This window comes from Pseudopipra pipra, chromosome 6 (genome assembly GCF_036250125.1).
Source record: "Pseudopipra pipra isolate bDixPip1 chromosome 6, bDixPip1.hap1, whole genome shotgun sequence".
NCBI lineage: Eukaryota > Metazoa > Chordata > Aves > Passeriformes > Pipridae > Pseudopipra > Pseudopipra pipra.
Genome location: NC_087554.1, coordinates 20596582 through 20611140, shown reverse-complemented (window position 1 = coordinate 20611140; position 14559 = coordinate 20596582). Strand labels below are relative to the sequence as shown.

General features: G+C 41.8%; 1 protein-coding gene across 4 annotated transcripts in view; it reads right to left on the bottom strand.

The window, feature by feature from the left end:
* Positions 1-12304, bottom strand: part of PRR5L (proline rich 5 like) — a 42840-nt gene extending 30536 nt beyond the window's left edge. Inside the window, exon 1 of one of the 4 annotated variants that reach the window (XM_064657774.1) lies at positions 12177-12304. The gene's annotated coding sequence lies outside the window, so the exon portion shown is untranslated. Of the gene's footprint in view, positions 1-11618; positions 11960-12176 lie in introns of those variants that run through there. The other 3 variants (XM_064657775.1, XM_064657772.1, XM_064657773.1) reach the window with 3 other exon arrangements.
* Positions 12305-14559: the final 2255 nt, after the last annotated feature.

Here is a 14559-nt window from a genome sequence, read left to right as displayed (position 1 = left end):
GCCTGTATTTTCCACTCTGATCATCATCTTCATGTAGATGAATATGCAGCCCCAAGTAAACCACAGAAATAGAAGAAGTGATCTTGGATAAAAACCACAAAAAAACTTTGGCAAAGCTTCTGTACTTTGAAATCTTCCCACTTCAGATTATCACAAGCCGTAGTTGTAGTTGGCAGTTTGGAGAATGAGTTGTGGGAGGCAGGAGAGAGAGGAAAAAAACTAAACAAAAAAGTTGAGTAACTGAACTGCACATGAAAGATGTAAGGGAAAATCTTCCCATTTCTACTACACCTTCAGCATGAGGCAAAAAGAGAAATGATCAGGCAAATAAATGTTGTGTATCTGCACAGTGTTTCTAATTTGACTAGCATTCAGCTCCAGGAAACTCTTTCCACCGCCCAAACTATAATTAACTCTTACATGGATGACAACAGCTTTCTTCCCACCCAGCCAGCCCCATTTCACACTGAGCCCACTTCTCCATGGCCTTGTCAGATTCTGGTCAACCACCACAAAGCCACCTCAAGGCTCTTGCTGTGCCACAGGCACCACATGCCCTGCCAATAGGGAAGGAGAAAACACTGAGAAACCGTTTCATTTTTAGGCACCGGGACATGTGATACTATCATTCTTAGTGCTATTCAAGAAATAAATATGGTTGTTATTCCCTCACTAGCTAAATACAGCTTTCAGAGACCTCTGTGGAACTGGAACATGACTACAAATGCAACTTTTTTCTTTCTTTAGACAAGTCCTGGCTGTCTTCAGAGATGACAAAGCCCAGATAGTCTTTCACGAAATAAGCTTAGCCCTAACTATTTTTGCTTGAAAGGACAGCAATCTGTTGATTCTATGGCTGCTCTGTCCCAATTACAAAAAAAAAAAAGTCATAACTTTTAGAAATTAAGAATAAATGTAAACTAGTACAACCAAATCATCAGGATCTTCTGTGTGCATTTTTAAGCAACAATTCATTTGACATTGCCTGCACATTTTCAATCTGCCAGCAATTTCTCTATTGACAACAGTAACCACATCAGAAATCACTAGAGGAAAAGAAGCTACAGCACCTTGGAGAGCTGAGTGCAGGCTCTTCTGACAACAGACCAAAAGGTGTCCATGAGGCAAAGTGCAAGTATAATGGCTGTTTTCGTTGCAAAACAAGAGCTTGTGCCACTGTTTGTTATCTACAATTCCAAAGCTGACAGCATGAGGAGCTGAATGAGTGACAGCTCATTTCTCCCAGCAACACTGTCAAATTTGTCACTTAAGAATCTTTACACATAGAAACATTGAATGGTTTGGGTTGAAAGTGGCCTTAAATATCCTCTGGTTCCAATCCCCCTGCCATGGGCAGGGACACCTTCCACTTTCAGAGCTATAAAATGCAGTATAAATGTTATTTTAGATCATTTGTAGGCATTTAACAGGTCTAGAAAGCAATGGTTAAGATGTGCTAGCCCACAAGCCTTGTCCTATCACTATTCCAGGTGCCATAAGCGCATACAAGCATCTTCCTCCCCAGTAGCAAAACGATTTTATAAAGATACATTTATCTTTGAGTTATATTAAGCTGCAAAGGGAAAGCTTAAATTCAGAAATGTAAATAAGTAGAACAACCTCTGTGCCTTAATATAAATAAAGTAAAATTTGTGTAGGAAATTCTTTGGCCCATTCTGTGCAAGCAGTAAAACACCACAACCAGGAAGGTTTCTCCTGAGCTATAGGTCTAAAAGATGAATTCCACACAGCAGAACCACGGTATTACACCAGGCCCCACAATGAATTTTCTGTACACTTCTTACCTAGGGAATGTGCTTAAGTTCACGGAAACATACATGTCATTTTCCCTAATATCTGTTAAAGTCACCAGGACAGATAACAACTAACTTTTGTCTGAGAAGTGCAGATGAGAGACCTCTCTTCCCCCTTCCTCCCCCAACCAGCCTGCAATGCCATACTGCAGTCAAGTCAACCTTGCTTGAGGACCTCATTAGGAATTTCAGACAAGATCTTCGGCTTTAGGGCCTGGTTCAGAGTTTTATTTTCACTTTTCAGGACTCAAATATACAAATCTCTCCTATCGTATCTAAACTGAAATCTAAATCTTATCTAACTACTAAATGACAGGCACACTGAACTGTTACTTTGAAGACAGGCTAACCACCAAATGGTATCCAAACATAACTGGCCCTCGTGTCATCAGAACTGGAAATGCCAAAGTCTGTGAGAAAGACCATCCTCTCCCCATGCCCACAGCCTACTTAAATTTTTTTCAGAGTTCCATAAAGCTAAAAGTAACAGAGATTTACTAAAAAAACAGACTTTTGGCACATGTACTTTGCAGATACTAAGCATCCAAAGGTCAACAAAGCACCCAATCAAACGCTTCCATCATACCAGATTTTCCTTTCACAGCAACTAGTTTCCACTGAAAGTTTTCCCCGAAGCAAGGCAGCCTTTTTAATAATGCTTCGTTTTCACAGGGAGGTTGCAGTAGCAGTTTGTTGGCAATATCTGTGGTGTGCATTCTGCAGTGTGCAATTTTTTGGCTTTTTACTGGGGAGAAACTACCCCTGTGGCGAGAAAGGCATTAACATAGTTATAGGTTAGTAAGAAGCCCTCATGGTATTCAGGCTATTTTAGCTATTGAGAATGAACAGTATTTAGCAAAATGCTGAGTACAGCAAGGAACAATTTTCCTTTTCATTTTGCTGTGAAAACTCTCATAGAATTATGCAGAAATGCTCAACAACACTGTTCTCCTAGAGGCTTTCAGTCCAAATTCCTTCACATCTGCAATCTACTCTTCCTAAGATTAAAGTGGTTTAGAAGAACACAAAATAAAACCTAATTCTAATAATCACAGTCATATTATCAACCGCAGAACTAGAAAAAGCTTTCCAGAGAAGCAATTACTTTTCCCCTTTTACACAGAATGATGGGAGACACCAGGATGCAGCATGTTCTAGCCACCAAGCAACACTCTCACATCGATTATAAAAGATATAAAGACTTGGAGACTGAAGTACAGCGACTTCATAAAACATATAGCCACACCAAGAAAATCTTTCGCTGCCATATGCTCCAGCTGCTGGGATAATTCTTTAAATGGCATCAGAGGATTTCAAACTATTTGCCAATTTATATATCCTAAACCATACTCCACTCTCCTCATCTCACTAAATGACCCTGCACATCTTTTTTGGCAAGACACTTCGTCATGAGTGAGTCAAAGAGGTAGGTATTACTTTCCCTTCCCTTCCGGTTGTCTTACCCCCAGTCTTTTTTTTTCTCTTATCCGTGATCATCATCTCAATCCAGCCACAAAAACCCTCTAGGTCTCTAACAAGGCAGATATGTCATCTGTGTAAAACTCAGGTCTTCAAGAGAGCAAACTCTTCAAAGATGGAAGTCAGTGTTCCCAACTGAGGGAGCACAGTAGGACGATGAGTCAATCTCACAACAATGTAATTTCATCCACTAGTAATTCAACACATCTGAGTAAACACTTCTAGGATTAATCTGAATCTTTAAAGAGAAGAATCAAGCATGAAGACAAACATGGATACAGACATTTACAAAAACATTACAGTCATGAAGCTAGGAAATTTTTATTGTTTGTTTTCTGTTAGCCATGAAAAACATTATAAAATAATTTCATGAATAGACTTTTCCCTCCCAACAGACCATAATATATCTGACTGTTTGCAGGAAAAGCAAGATCAGGTGCTACACCTACTTTGATCTCTCTCTGCTAAAGAAAAAATAATGCAAAGAAAAATTTGGCAGCAATTCCTCCAGATTATGAATCTTCATGATAAGCTAGGGCCAAACAAGCAAAAGGCTCATGGTAACTGAGATTTAATGAAAGAACAGACCTTTTAAAATTCTCTGATATCTTCTCTGCAAGACTCAGAGCAAAAGCTGCAAATGGAAGTGACAGGGCAGCAACAACTACGGCTGGTTTTGCTTCTTAGAGGAAAACTTTCACCAACACTACTTCACAAAAAATTCACACCAAAAAGCTGCAAGTCAAAAAGTAACTCTAAAACAGTTGGCAAGGGAGGGAAAGGAATAGTGGAGAGTGAAATAAAGCAATAGAGAATGACAGGTTATCCAGATATAACTGATGTTTTGCCATTTAATTTTTTTCTGTCTTAAAACTAGCCCCTTCATGAAGAAAAATATCCACTTGCTTATATTTATCTCTTTTATATGCTATGTGCAACTGTTATATCAATGACTTATGACTACAAAATACACAAATTGGATACTGAAACATGCATCTAAACTTTTTGTAATGATTTTGAGTGTGGAAAATCATAATCTTCAGAAAAATGTTCCACTGTACTAGACCTACAGATCCATAACGAGTGGTTTCATCCTGCCTCAGACACAAAAAGTATGCAGAGAACTAACTAGATTCTTGTTAGCTGATTCTTCTTCCAGCCCAGTAAGTCCTTAACAAAGTGCGTGATTGGCAAAATTCTTGATTTGAGTTCAACTTACAAGATCTGAAAACACTATTTTTTACAAAAATCCCTCATTTATTTGCTATGCACCCATACTAAAAGTGGAAAAACAGCCCACAACCTATACCTTGAAGTCTTCTAGGTCATCACAATTACGCATGCACATGCATGAACTTAGTTTATATTCTAACACAGACAGCATTTGCAATTGTTAAATTAACAACAAATTCAGTTCCTATTATAGCTCCCAATTGCTCGGCTTCTTAAAATTAAATAAGGTCTACTTTTCAGGAGACAAGATGATCAAATTGAGATTTTTTTTTGATAACCAACAAAGGTTCTTTCTGGTTAACATTGATCAGAAGCTGTGTCTTAGATATATCTCAGAAGTTTTTGAATGCAAGAGTGTAAAAAAGTTTGGAGGCAGTCTAGGGCCCAGTCTCAAGGCATGACCTCATCCATTCATGCCTTCACACCTTTGGCTATCTGACTCATGAAAATTTTAGTGCTTAGTCCACAGCCTGTCAAAAACAATAAGAATCTAAATATTGGTCTTAATATGGTTTGAACAAAGCCCTGAAACACCATGAAAAGTGGCAACATTTATCTGTGCCTCAGATGCTGTCCCCGGGGGGAACGCAAGGTGATTCCTCAAGTTCTCTGTGCAGGTTACACACCAGATGGAAAATGCAGGACTTCAGCCAGCCAAAGCACATTACCTGCAACCCCATCACACACCTCCTGCCAGCCCCTGGGTGGCCCCAGTTTGTGCAGTGCCAAGTGCTGCCAGGGTTGCCTGATTGCCTGCCCCACATCTCCAGCCTGCCCTCCCCACCCTGCACCATGGGAAGGCCCTGAGGGATCCGAGGCAGGCTGAGCCACAGGCAGATGGGCCACTTAGTTCTGCAAAACACTCCTTTCATCAAGAGCTCTTGAAGGTATACTAATAAGAGTAAAAATAATTACCTCAATTTTCTGGCTGAGGAAATGAAGATGCTAAGCCAGTGAAGTGACTTAGCCTGGTCTTCCACATCGCAAGCCAGGATCCTATTCATCAAACAAAAATATCCCTCTAAGGTGCTTTAATGAAGCTTTCAAATTACTCCATGGAGTTGGAGAGAAAAAAGGATTAATCTGATCTACCTCTCCTTTCCTAAGTTGGTTCAATACCAAAAGGTGTCTATTTTTTTATTATTATTATTCTTTTGCTGGGCTACACCACCACAAAGGCAGCAACTCGATGCCCCATAAATAGTCCAGGGATGTTCTACTGGCCCCTCCTATCTTTAATTAAACTTCATAGATTTTAACTATAGTATGTAAAAGTGCTATCAATAGATACTGGAGAACAGTTGTCTTGAGACAAAGTGTTCGCACTCTGGTATGCAACCATATATCCAACAATTTTACTGCTACACTTTGACTACCAAAAACAAGACTACCCAAAACAAGATCTCACCTTCCTTATCTTCCTAGTACACCCTTGTCTCCACAATAGAGACCCCAGTATTCCTGTCTTCCTCCCCCACCTTTTGCATATTTCCTCTTCAGATTTGACCCACACCACACTTTTATTTACAAAACATCTCAAACAAATTTACAAACAGATAACAAAGCCATGTAACTTCTGTAAAGAAAGTCAATGTTATCCACTCAGTAATGCTCTGAGTTTCTGATGTCAAAGCAAACCTGAAACTCAAAGTGAAACTCTGCTTTAAGCAAGAGGAAATATATGACGAGGGGGAAAAACCTTTGTGTATATCCCACCATGATCTGAGAACTGTCTCTGTAATTGAAAGACCCCTCCAATCCCTTTGGAGTTTACGGCCAGATCAAAGTAAGACTGCTACTTCACATCTATATACATGATAGTACAATTGCTCATCAAAAGATGTAAGAAATCAGTAATAGCACAGAGCAAGTCAATTCAATGTGAACTGAAGGGTTCCAGTCATAGGAAACAACGCAAGAAAAATGAATAAATTGTAATATAGGAGTAGCATCTAAGACAAAAAAGTTATTTTGTTTTCTACCATGGATTTTCTGTGTTATTTCAAAAATATTTTCTTATTCTTAGGACTCATCATTCAAAAACAAAGAATATCGTTATGGCTATTAACAGGCACCACATGTTTGCAAAACACTCTGATATGTTTGGGTGGAGAATAAGAGAACACCTCATTAGAATCACTTAGCTGACCAGTATGAAGGTAGAGATAAATTTGAATGACATGCACTAACAGCTGATTTAATCTGGTCAAAATAAATTATATTGCCTGAATAAGCAACTACCACACCAAAAATGTAGCCATGAAAAGCAAGAAGCAAAAATGTAGCAAAGGTTCAGAATCATAAAACTGATGTACTGATTTGAGAAAAAAAATACATTTAATCTCTTCGGTAAAATAAGAACCCAATCCAATAGAGAGGAGGGATGGAAAAGAAGGGGGGGAAAGGAGATCTATCACCATTTTTTGATTACTGAAAGTATTCAGGTATTTTAGGCATTCCATAAAGTTGTATCCATGACAGCTGCAGTAACAATCCTTTCAGAATGGAACACTGCAGTGCTGTCCTAATCCACGACAGCTAGAACAGATTCTTTTAAACAGCAAACTTATATGCACCCCTCTTTTGAGTCTCACCCACTAAGACACAGCAGATTTAAAATCACCATTGCTTTGTCTCCAATTCTATATCAAGGCTTTACTCAAGCTCTTACACTCCACAACCCTCAATTGATTTGACAGCAAAACAGTACTCCCAAGATCTCAGGCCCCCAGTGCAGTGGCCTATGTTATTTCCAGATCTACTAGTCTTAAACTTGCTTGATTACCAGATGATTTTTAATCAGTACAGCTAAATGGGAACAAGCATGAAAACATGGAAAAAAAAGTGATACACACATAAATCATTATTTCCTTCCACTGGCAGGAATAGTGTTTAATAGCACTACTAAGTGCACCCCTACCGGAGGAAAACAGGCCAGGAATGTATTACCTGAGTGACACAAGTATGAGTAAGCTATCAAATTCTTTCTGTAGAAAAGGCCTTTGGACTGAATTAACAAATATGTTTTTAAACCCTGAAAGTAACTTAACATTACAATCCCTTCTAAATTTCACCCATGCAGGAAGTGATAGCCCCTACAAAACAGCCATTCTTTCAGCATGGGCTCTAAATATATTTCCACAAAGTTCAGAGAAACTTTATCCTTTTAGACCACTTCTTCCCTGGTCAAATGCAGTGAAATTCACAAACAAATTCATAAAACTAAAAGAGGGGAACAGATAAGCCACAGGAATGCTTTCTTGAAGGTGGTCACACTCAAAGTTGCAATCAATGGCTCGTTGTCCAAGTGGAAAGCAGTGATGAGTGTTGTTCCTCAGGGGTCAGTATTGGGATCGGCACTGATTAATATCTTTGTCAGTCACATGGACAGTGGGACCAAGTGCACCCTCAACAACTTTGCTGATGGCAACAAGCTGTGTGGTGCAGCTGATACCCCGTAGAGAAGGGAAGCCATCCACAGGGACCTTGACAGGCTTGAGAGGTGGGCCTGTGCAAACCTCTTGAAGTTCAACAAGGCTAAGTGCAAGGTGCTGCACCTGAGTCAGGACAATCCTAAGCACAAATACAGATCAGGCAGAGAATGGATTGAGAGCAGCCCTGGGAAGAAGGACTTGGGGGTGTTGGTGAATGAGAAGCTTGACATGACCCAGCAATGTGCAATTGCAGCCCAGAAAGACAACCATATCCTGGGCTGCATCAAAAGCAGCACAGCTAGGAGGTTAAAGGAGGTGATTCTCCCCCTCTACTCTGCTTTTATGGGACCCCACTTGGAGTCCTGCATCCAGTTCTGGGTCCCCCAACACAATAAGGGCAAGGACCTGCTGGAGTGAGTCCAGAGGAGAATCACAAAGATGATCAGAGGACTGGACCACCCCTCCTAACCAACAAGCTGAGAGAGCTGGGGTTGTTCAGCCTGGATAAGAGAAGGCTCTGGGGAGACCTTAGAGCAGCCTTCCAGTACCTAAAGGGGGCTACAAGAGAACTGGAGAGGAACTGTTTACAAGGGCATGTAGTGATAGGTAAAGGGGGAGTGGCTTTAAGCTGAAAGCGGGTAGGTTTAGACTAGACATTAGGAAGAAACTCTGTACTGTGAGTGATGAAATACTGGAACAGGTGCCCAGAGAACTTGTGGATACCCCATCCCTGGAATTGTTTAGGGTTAGGCTGGATGGTGCTTTGAGCAACCTGGTCTAGTGGAAGGTTGGAAGTAGGTTATCTTTAGGGTACCTTCTCACCTAAAACATTCTATATTTCTATGATTGTATGTGAGGCAGAAGCATGAAGTGAGAGAAAAACATAGTTTCAGAAGTAAAAAGGTCATATCAGTCTAAATGGAACTACATGTTTAATTTTATAGGAATGTTAATTGGAAAGCATTCAGGATACACTTTATCAAACTCAAACAATAAGTCAGCAACTGCAATTACTTTCGGAACTATCTCTGCTGCAACTAGAATGACAACCTATTATCTTTGTGCTTTCTTGCACTTCATTCTTATTCCTTTTTGTTTGTTTTTTGTTGTCACATTCCTGTCGTTGTTATTAAACACACAAGTATGGCCCACATTTTTAACCCTGGGGCTACAAAACATGGCAGTTAATAAGCTGCTTATACATCACAGCCCATCCTCAGCCACCTCTAGTGTAACTGGGGTTTTGCTAAAATCCTCAGTACAATCTTCCATCCTCTGAGCTGCACTTAAGCCCATCTTGTGTAGTAAGAACGGGTTGTTATGCCCTACTGAATAAGCCCTGGAACCCAGCACATAGTCAGTCAATGTATATTTATGCTTGAACTCACATCAGCAGAAACAATGAGTACAAAAGGCCATACATTATGGAGAAAAATAGCCACAAATACCTCTGGCACCTAAAAAAGTCACATGAAAACTGAACTCATTGAATATGAGTTACAAAAAGGATAAAATTCTAGTGCTTATATGTCTTCTACTTTTAAATCCTTGATGATGCATTCAAGTCCCATTCCTCCACTCTTTCCATAAGAATGGAAGCTGTACCAAATAAAAGGTTAAATATCTGACCTATTCTGTGTCTTTGGTTGTTGGAAATTTAAGGAATTGAAATTCTTCCAAAAGAGACTTAGTAGTCAGTAAACACTACCTGTGTTCCAGCTGAACTTTGAAAGTGAACGTTGAAAGTCTTATCAGAGTTTCAGGTGATATCAGACAGCCCATAAACACACTGAATAAAAGTAATTACAAAGAATTTTATCTTTAAGGCGGAAGACAAATGTGAAACTGTCACCTTAACTCTGCTGCAAAATTGCCAGAAGGAAATATTGCTATTAACCTGACAGAGCAAAAAAGACTCCCATAAATGCTTGAGTGCACTTGTACTTCCCTGTTCACCCTTAGCACTTCCAACTTACAGGTAACATCCATGTAGAGCTCAGTGCAACACACCTTACCTGACCTGACAGCTATTTCAGTAAGAGATTCCGGACACCCCCATCATAGAGAACCACAGAATAATCCACCTCTGGAAAAGTTTCTTCCTAGCTTCACCAAAAAGCAGATGTTTTTTGACCCAAACCCAAGAACTTTCCTTCCTTAGCGAGAATGCCATTCATTGTTTATGAACTGTGTATCAAGAGCATACATCGTCTTATATTACTGTGAAATTTGCATTTCCTTGGGATCTGAAGTCTGCTTTTTCTTGTGTCTTGGAACACAAGAGAATATTTTCTTTTTTTTTGGTTCAGAACTTTGGTAGAAGCCCTGAGTTCATGAATGTCTCCCATGTTACAGCTAAAAGAAAAGCTGCATGCCTTCTGCTGGAATCTCTCAGCACTCTGCATCTTATGTGACAGGTCAATCAATCACAATGGTCTCTCTTGACTGTAAAAAATGTAAGTAGCTTTAATAGGAGAAATTGAATCTAAGCAGAACAAAAAAATGGAATGCAAATGCTTTTACATCACCATTCTCCACTTACCTACATAGACATGTCATTAAGTGCTCGGTTGCTACCACAGAACAGGTTCTCAAACCTAACATCCTTGTCATGGCATAATTTGCTGCACAGATTTTCAGCTATAGATCACTTTTTTTGTTAAAATGCTAACAAAGTTCTTCACAGAAGTCAGAGGACAGAATTTTACCCCCAGGTTTTCAAGGAAGTTAGTTCATTAGTAAACCACAATGTCTTGTCTCCTCTGATTTAGATCTATTCTGTTAGGGGCTACTGCACAGTTCGACTGTGGCACCTGTTTTAGAAAAAAAACACATAGTCTGCATATCAGCCTCTGTGTCTTGTGCACACTGCCTTACCATGAAATATGATCTATGGGTATATACACTAAATATGTATGCACATACAGCACTATATGCCAGATGTAAACAGGTCTTGCATGCTGATCGAGGTACCGATGAGTTCCGCATAACCAAAACCTTTCACACCACAGAATTGCAGCATCACCTATAAATACGGTCAGCACTTGTTTCTGACAAACAAAAAGTCCCTCTAGTCAAGACAACGCACTTACATGAACAAACCATCATATGATCGGAAAAGGTGAAAAAAAAATAGCTGTACTTTGGACTATTCAGCATAGATAGTCAGGAGCTGTGTTGACTGGAGTCACTGCTGGAATGATGTGTGGCTGTGGCTGATGTCCCACAGAGAAGACGATGGCAGGACATGTGTTTGGCAGTTGCAAGAACTGAAAAGGAGATTATGTCCACGAAAATGGAAAGCACTGTAAATATTCCTAGGGCAGAGAAGCTCCCACTGTTGGGGAAAGACGGGTGGCATCACCGTGGGAGAGAAGCCCAAGAGAAGAGAGAGAAGAGTGGAGATACACTTCACTTCTTCAAACAGGTGGCTATCTACTCTTATGGCTTTTGTCTCCTCTTGCAGCAGCTACGTGCTAATTCAATTTATTCAGGAAAAAGACGGGAGAAAAAGCTCTTGCCCTTCACCCCGGTTTCAGAATTATTGCGTCTCCTGGGGGGAAGGGTTAGACGGAGACATTTGGTTTGGAAATGACTCACTCGGCAGCGCTATGGAGCCGGAGGGTCTATTTTTAATATTTTTAAATGGAGAACTTACCCAGGTCTTATGCCAGCGCTGTGCTCCAAAGGCACCGCCGAGCGAGGGGAGCCGGCCCAGCCCGCTGCCTTCCGCAAGCCGCCCCCCGGCAAACATCCCCTTCGGGCCGCCGGCGGCATCGCCGCCAGCCCCGCTGCCCCCCGGGCCGGGCCGCCCCGAGCCCCCAGTCCGAGAGGGGCCGGAGCCCGAGGTCGCGGCTCGCACTCACCCGGGGCCGGGCTGCGGAGCGGGAGGCGGCAGCGCCCCGATCCCCGATCCCCGATCCCCGCTCCCCGCGCCGCCGCCAGCCGAGGGACGGACGGACGGACGCGCTGCCTCCTCGCCGCGATCTGGCGAAATTTGCCACCCACCGGCCAGGATTTTACACTTCCTGGCGGCTGGCCAGCCCTGGCTTCTACAGCCTGCCCCGGGCTGGCTCCTCCCCGCCGAGGCAAGAGCCGGCCGGGCCGGGCGGAGTGGGGGCAGCCGCGCTGCTTCCCCCGGCTCCCACCCCGGTGGGGGTAGCCCGCACAGACCCGTCCTGTCCCGTCAGAGCCAGGAAGTGTAAATTCTTCTGACCTTTAGCCAAAGAAAGGGAAGGGTAAGGATGGAGGAGCTCCGGAGGCCCTTCCCGGGGAAGGGCGGCCAGCCCGGGTCTCACGGGGTGTTCCGTCTCCCCCGCCGCGCCTCCCCGGCCCCGCGTCTCGCTGACTCGGCCGAGAGATGCTGGACCTCCAGCCAGCTCCTCGCAGGCCCGGCTCAGGGTGTGGAATTTGCCTTCGCACCCAGCTACAGATAAAGAAATGGGTCGTGCAACGCGGGGAAGGAGATGTGCCGTTTAAAGATAGGGCTTCTTCTATTTTGGTCTCATGGTTCAAGGTTCCTCTGGTAGTCGCAGCCCTGTGCAGTTTGCTCTGTTCTGCTGTCACAATCTACAAGCAGGTATCGGACAGGAAACTGCTGGAAAAAAATCACTTGTTATTCGGGGTCCCTAAAGAGATTAAAAGCCACAATTAGCGGCAGTCAGGGAGCAGTCACATGGAACATGTAAGGCAAACAGTTATGCCGACTTTTGGAGAGCTACTCATTAATTAAAACAGTAAAATTTTTACATGCTTAAAGGAGACAAACCAAATTTGTAAAATAGTGTAATTTTCTCTAACTGTTTAAGAGCCTTCTGTGAATTAGTTTATCCACAATACTGGTGATGCTTGATGACCCAATGCACTGCTTGTTAAGAGAATTCAAATCATAACTTTACAACTGAGTTGCATTTGGTCTTAGAATGAGAAAAGTTAATGCTACTCTGGAACCACTGTGTTAATCCGTTAGCTCATGCTAGCATCCTTTAACACTTTTAAGCCGTTCTGTAGATATCCACATCAAGCTTAAATGAGAACAGTTGCTGGATGTGTTTGTAGGAGATGTATTCTCCTTTTCTATCTCTAGATGTGTAAAACAAATACTCAGGTGCTGTCAACCTTACCTGCTGCCCATTTCTACTACTAGTTATACAAATAGGATTTACTGTTATGAACACAAAATCAGTGTCTGGGGCTTGCAGACAAAACACTGCAAACTGTAGGAACACATACTAAAACACAGTTCCTGTCCCAGACTCATGTGGCATATGATGACAGTCAATACTTGTGCATCCTATAATATCTATTAATTTACTAACAATTAAAAGTGCACATTGTCATTCATTCTGCACCTGCTTTTCAAGCCAACAGTTACTTATTTCTCAGAGACAGCATTGCTGAAGTGAAGTTTGAATGGTGATCTCAATCTGTGGCTCATCATGCAGCTGGGAAGTGATTGTCACTGTGGCTAGATTGACTGCAAAGCAATGATGTGATTTATCATACTTGATAAATGGGCCAGCAAAGACCCTAAGGAACTTGCAGGTGAAGAGAACAGTGATCTGACATAACTGTTCAGATGGCATGCTCCATCTGGGAGAAATTCCTAGGTTTTCTAAAAAAACCCAAAAAACATCAGCACACAAACTGGAATCTTTCTGCAAATTTTAACTCACAGGATTATGAATCAAAATTTGACAATACGTTTCAGGTGTGGGACAAATTCCTACACATGGAGACTTGTGGAACTTTGAGTTTATGAGGGGGAAGCTGTTTGCCATTTGGTTCTAGCTTCAGGACTACCACTGAGGGACATCATTGTCACAACATGGACTTATTGTGACCATCCTGATGTGTGGCTGAACTCCCACCTGTGGGAGAAGAGGAAGGACAAAACTGAAAAGATCCCCACCACCACACCAGGAGGAAGGGGGAGGTCGTCTTTGATTTCCTCATTAGGAAGGAGTGAGGCTTCTGTGAAAAGGAAATAGTCTTTGTCACTGGGAGTGAGGGCTCCCAGTTATGCAGGAGGATAGGTACTGGGAAGACTTTAATATATGGCAAGAGCAGACAAGAAATAAAACTAGAAACAGTAGCCCAGTAGAAAAAAAGATAAAATACTTAGGTGGGATTCATTTTACCTAACTTTAGCTCTCTGAGTTTATGTAAAACACCCCAAGCTTTCAAAGTTAAATAATGTAAGTCCTGCCCTAAAGCTTGCCCAAGTGGAATAAGGTTGCAGTGAAAGGGATCTGAAGAGAAAAGAGTTATGTTTAGGTTGACAGATGAGAAAACTTATCTTTAATTCCTCCTTTTTCCCTTTTAGCTTTGATCTGAGAAAAAAAGAGAAGAATATGGTTTTCAAAGAAAGCTCCTTGCCTTACACAGGCAAGTGATAATTTATAGATGTGTGCTCTCTGCCTCAAAGACGATACATGGTGCAAATGCACTACTGTGTGCTTTGTGTGAGAGGAATGGGCTCTTCTGTGGCCTTGTTCTACAGTGTCATCTCAGACTGAAAAGCAGGCAACTGACAACACCAGCGATGTTGCTACATTTATATAATGAACAGATATGTCAAAATAGTTGCAACCTTAATT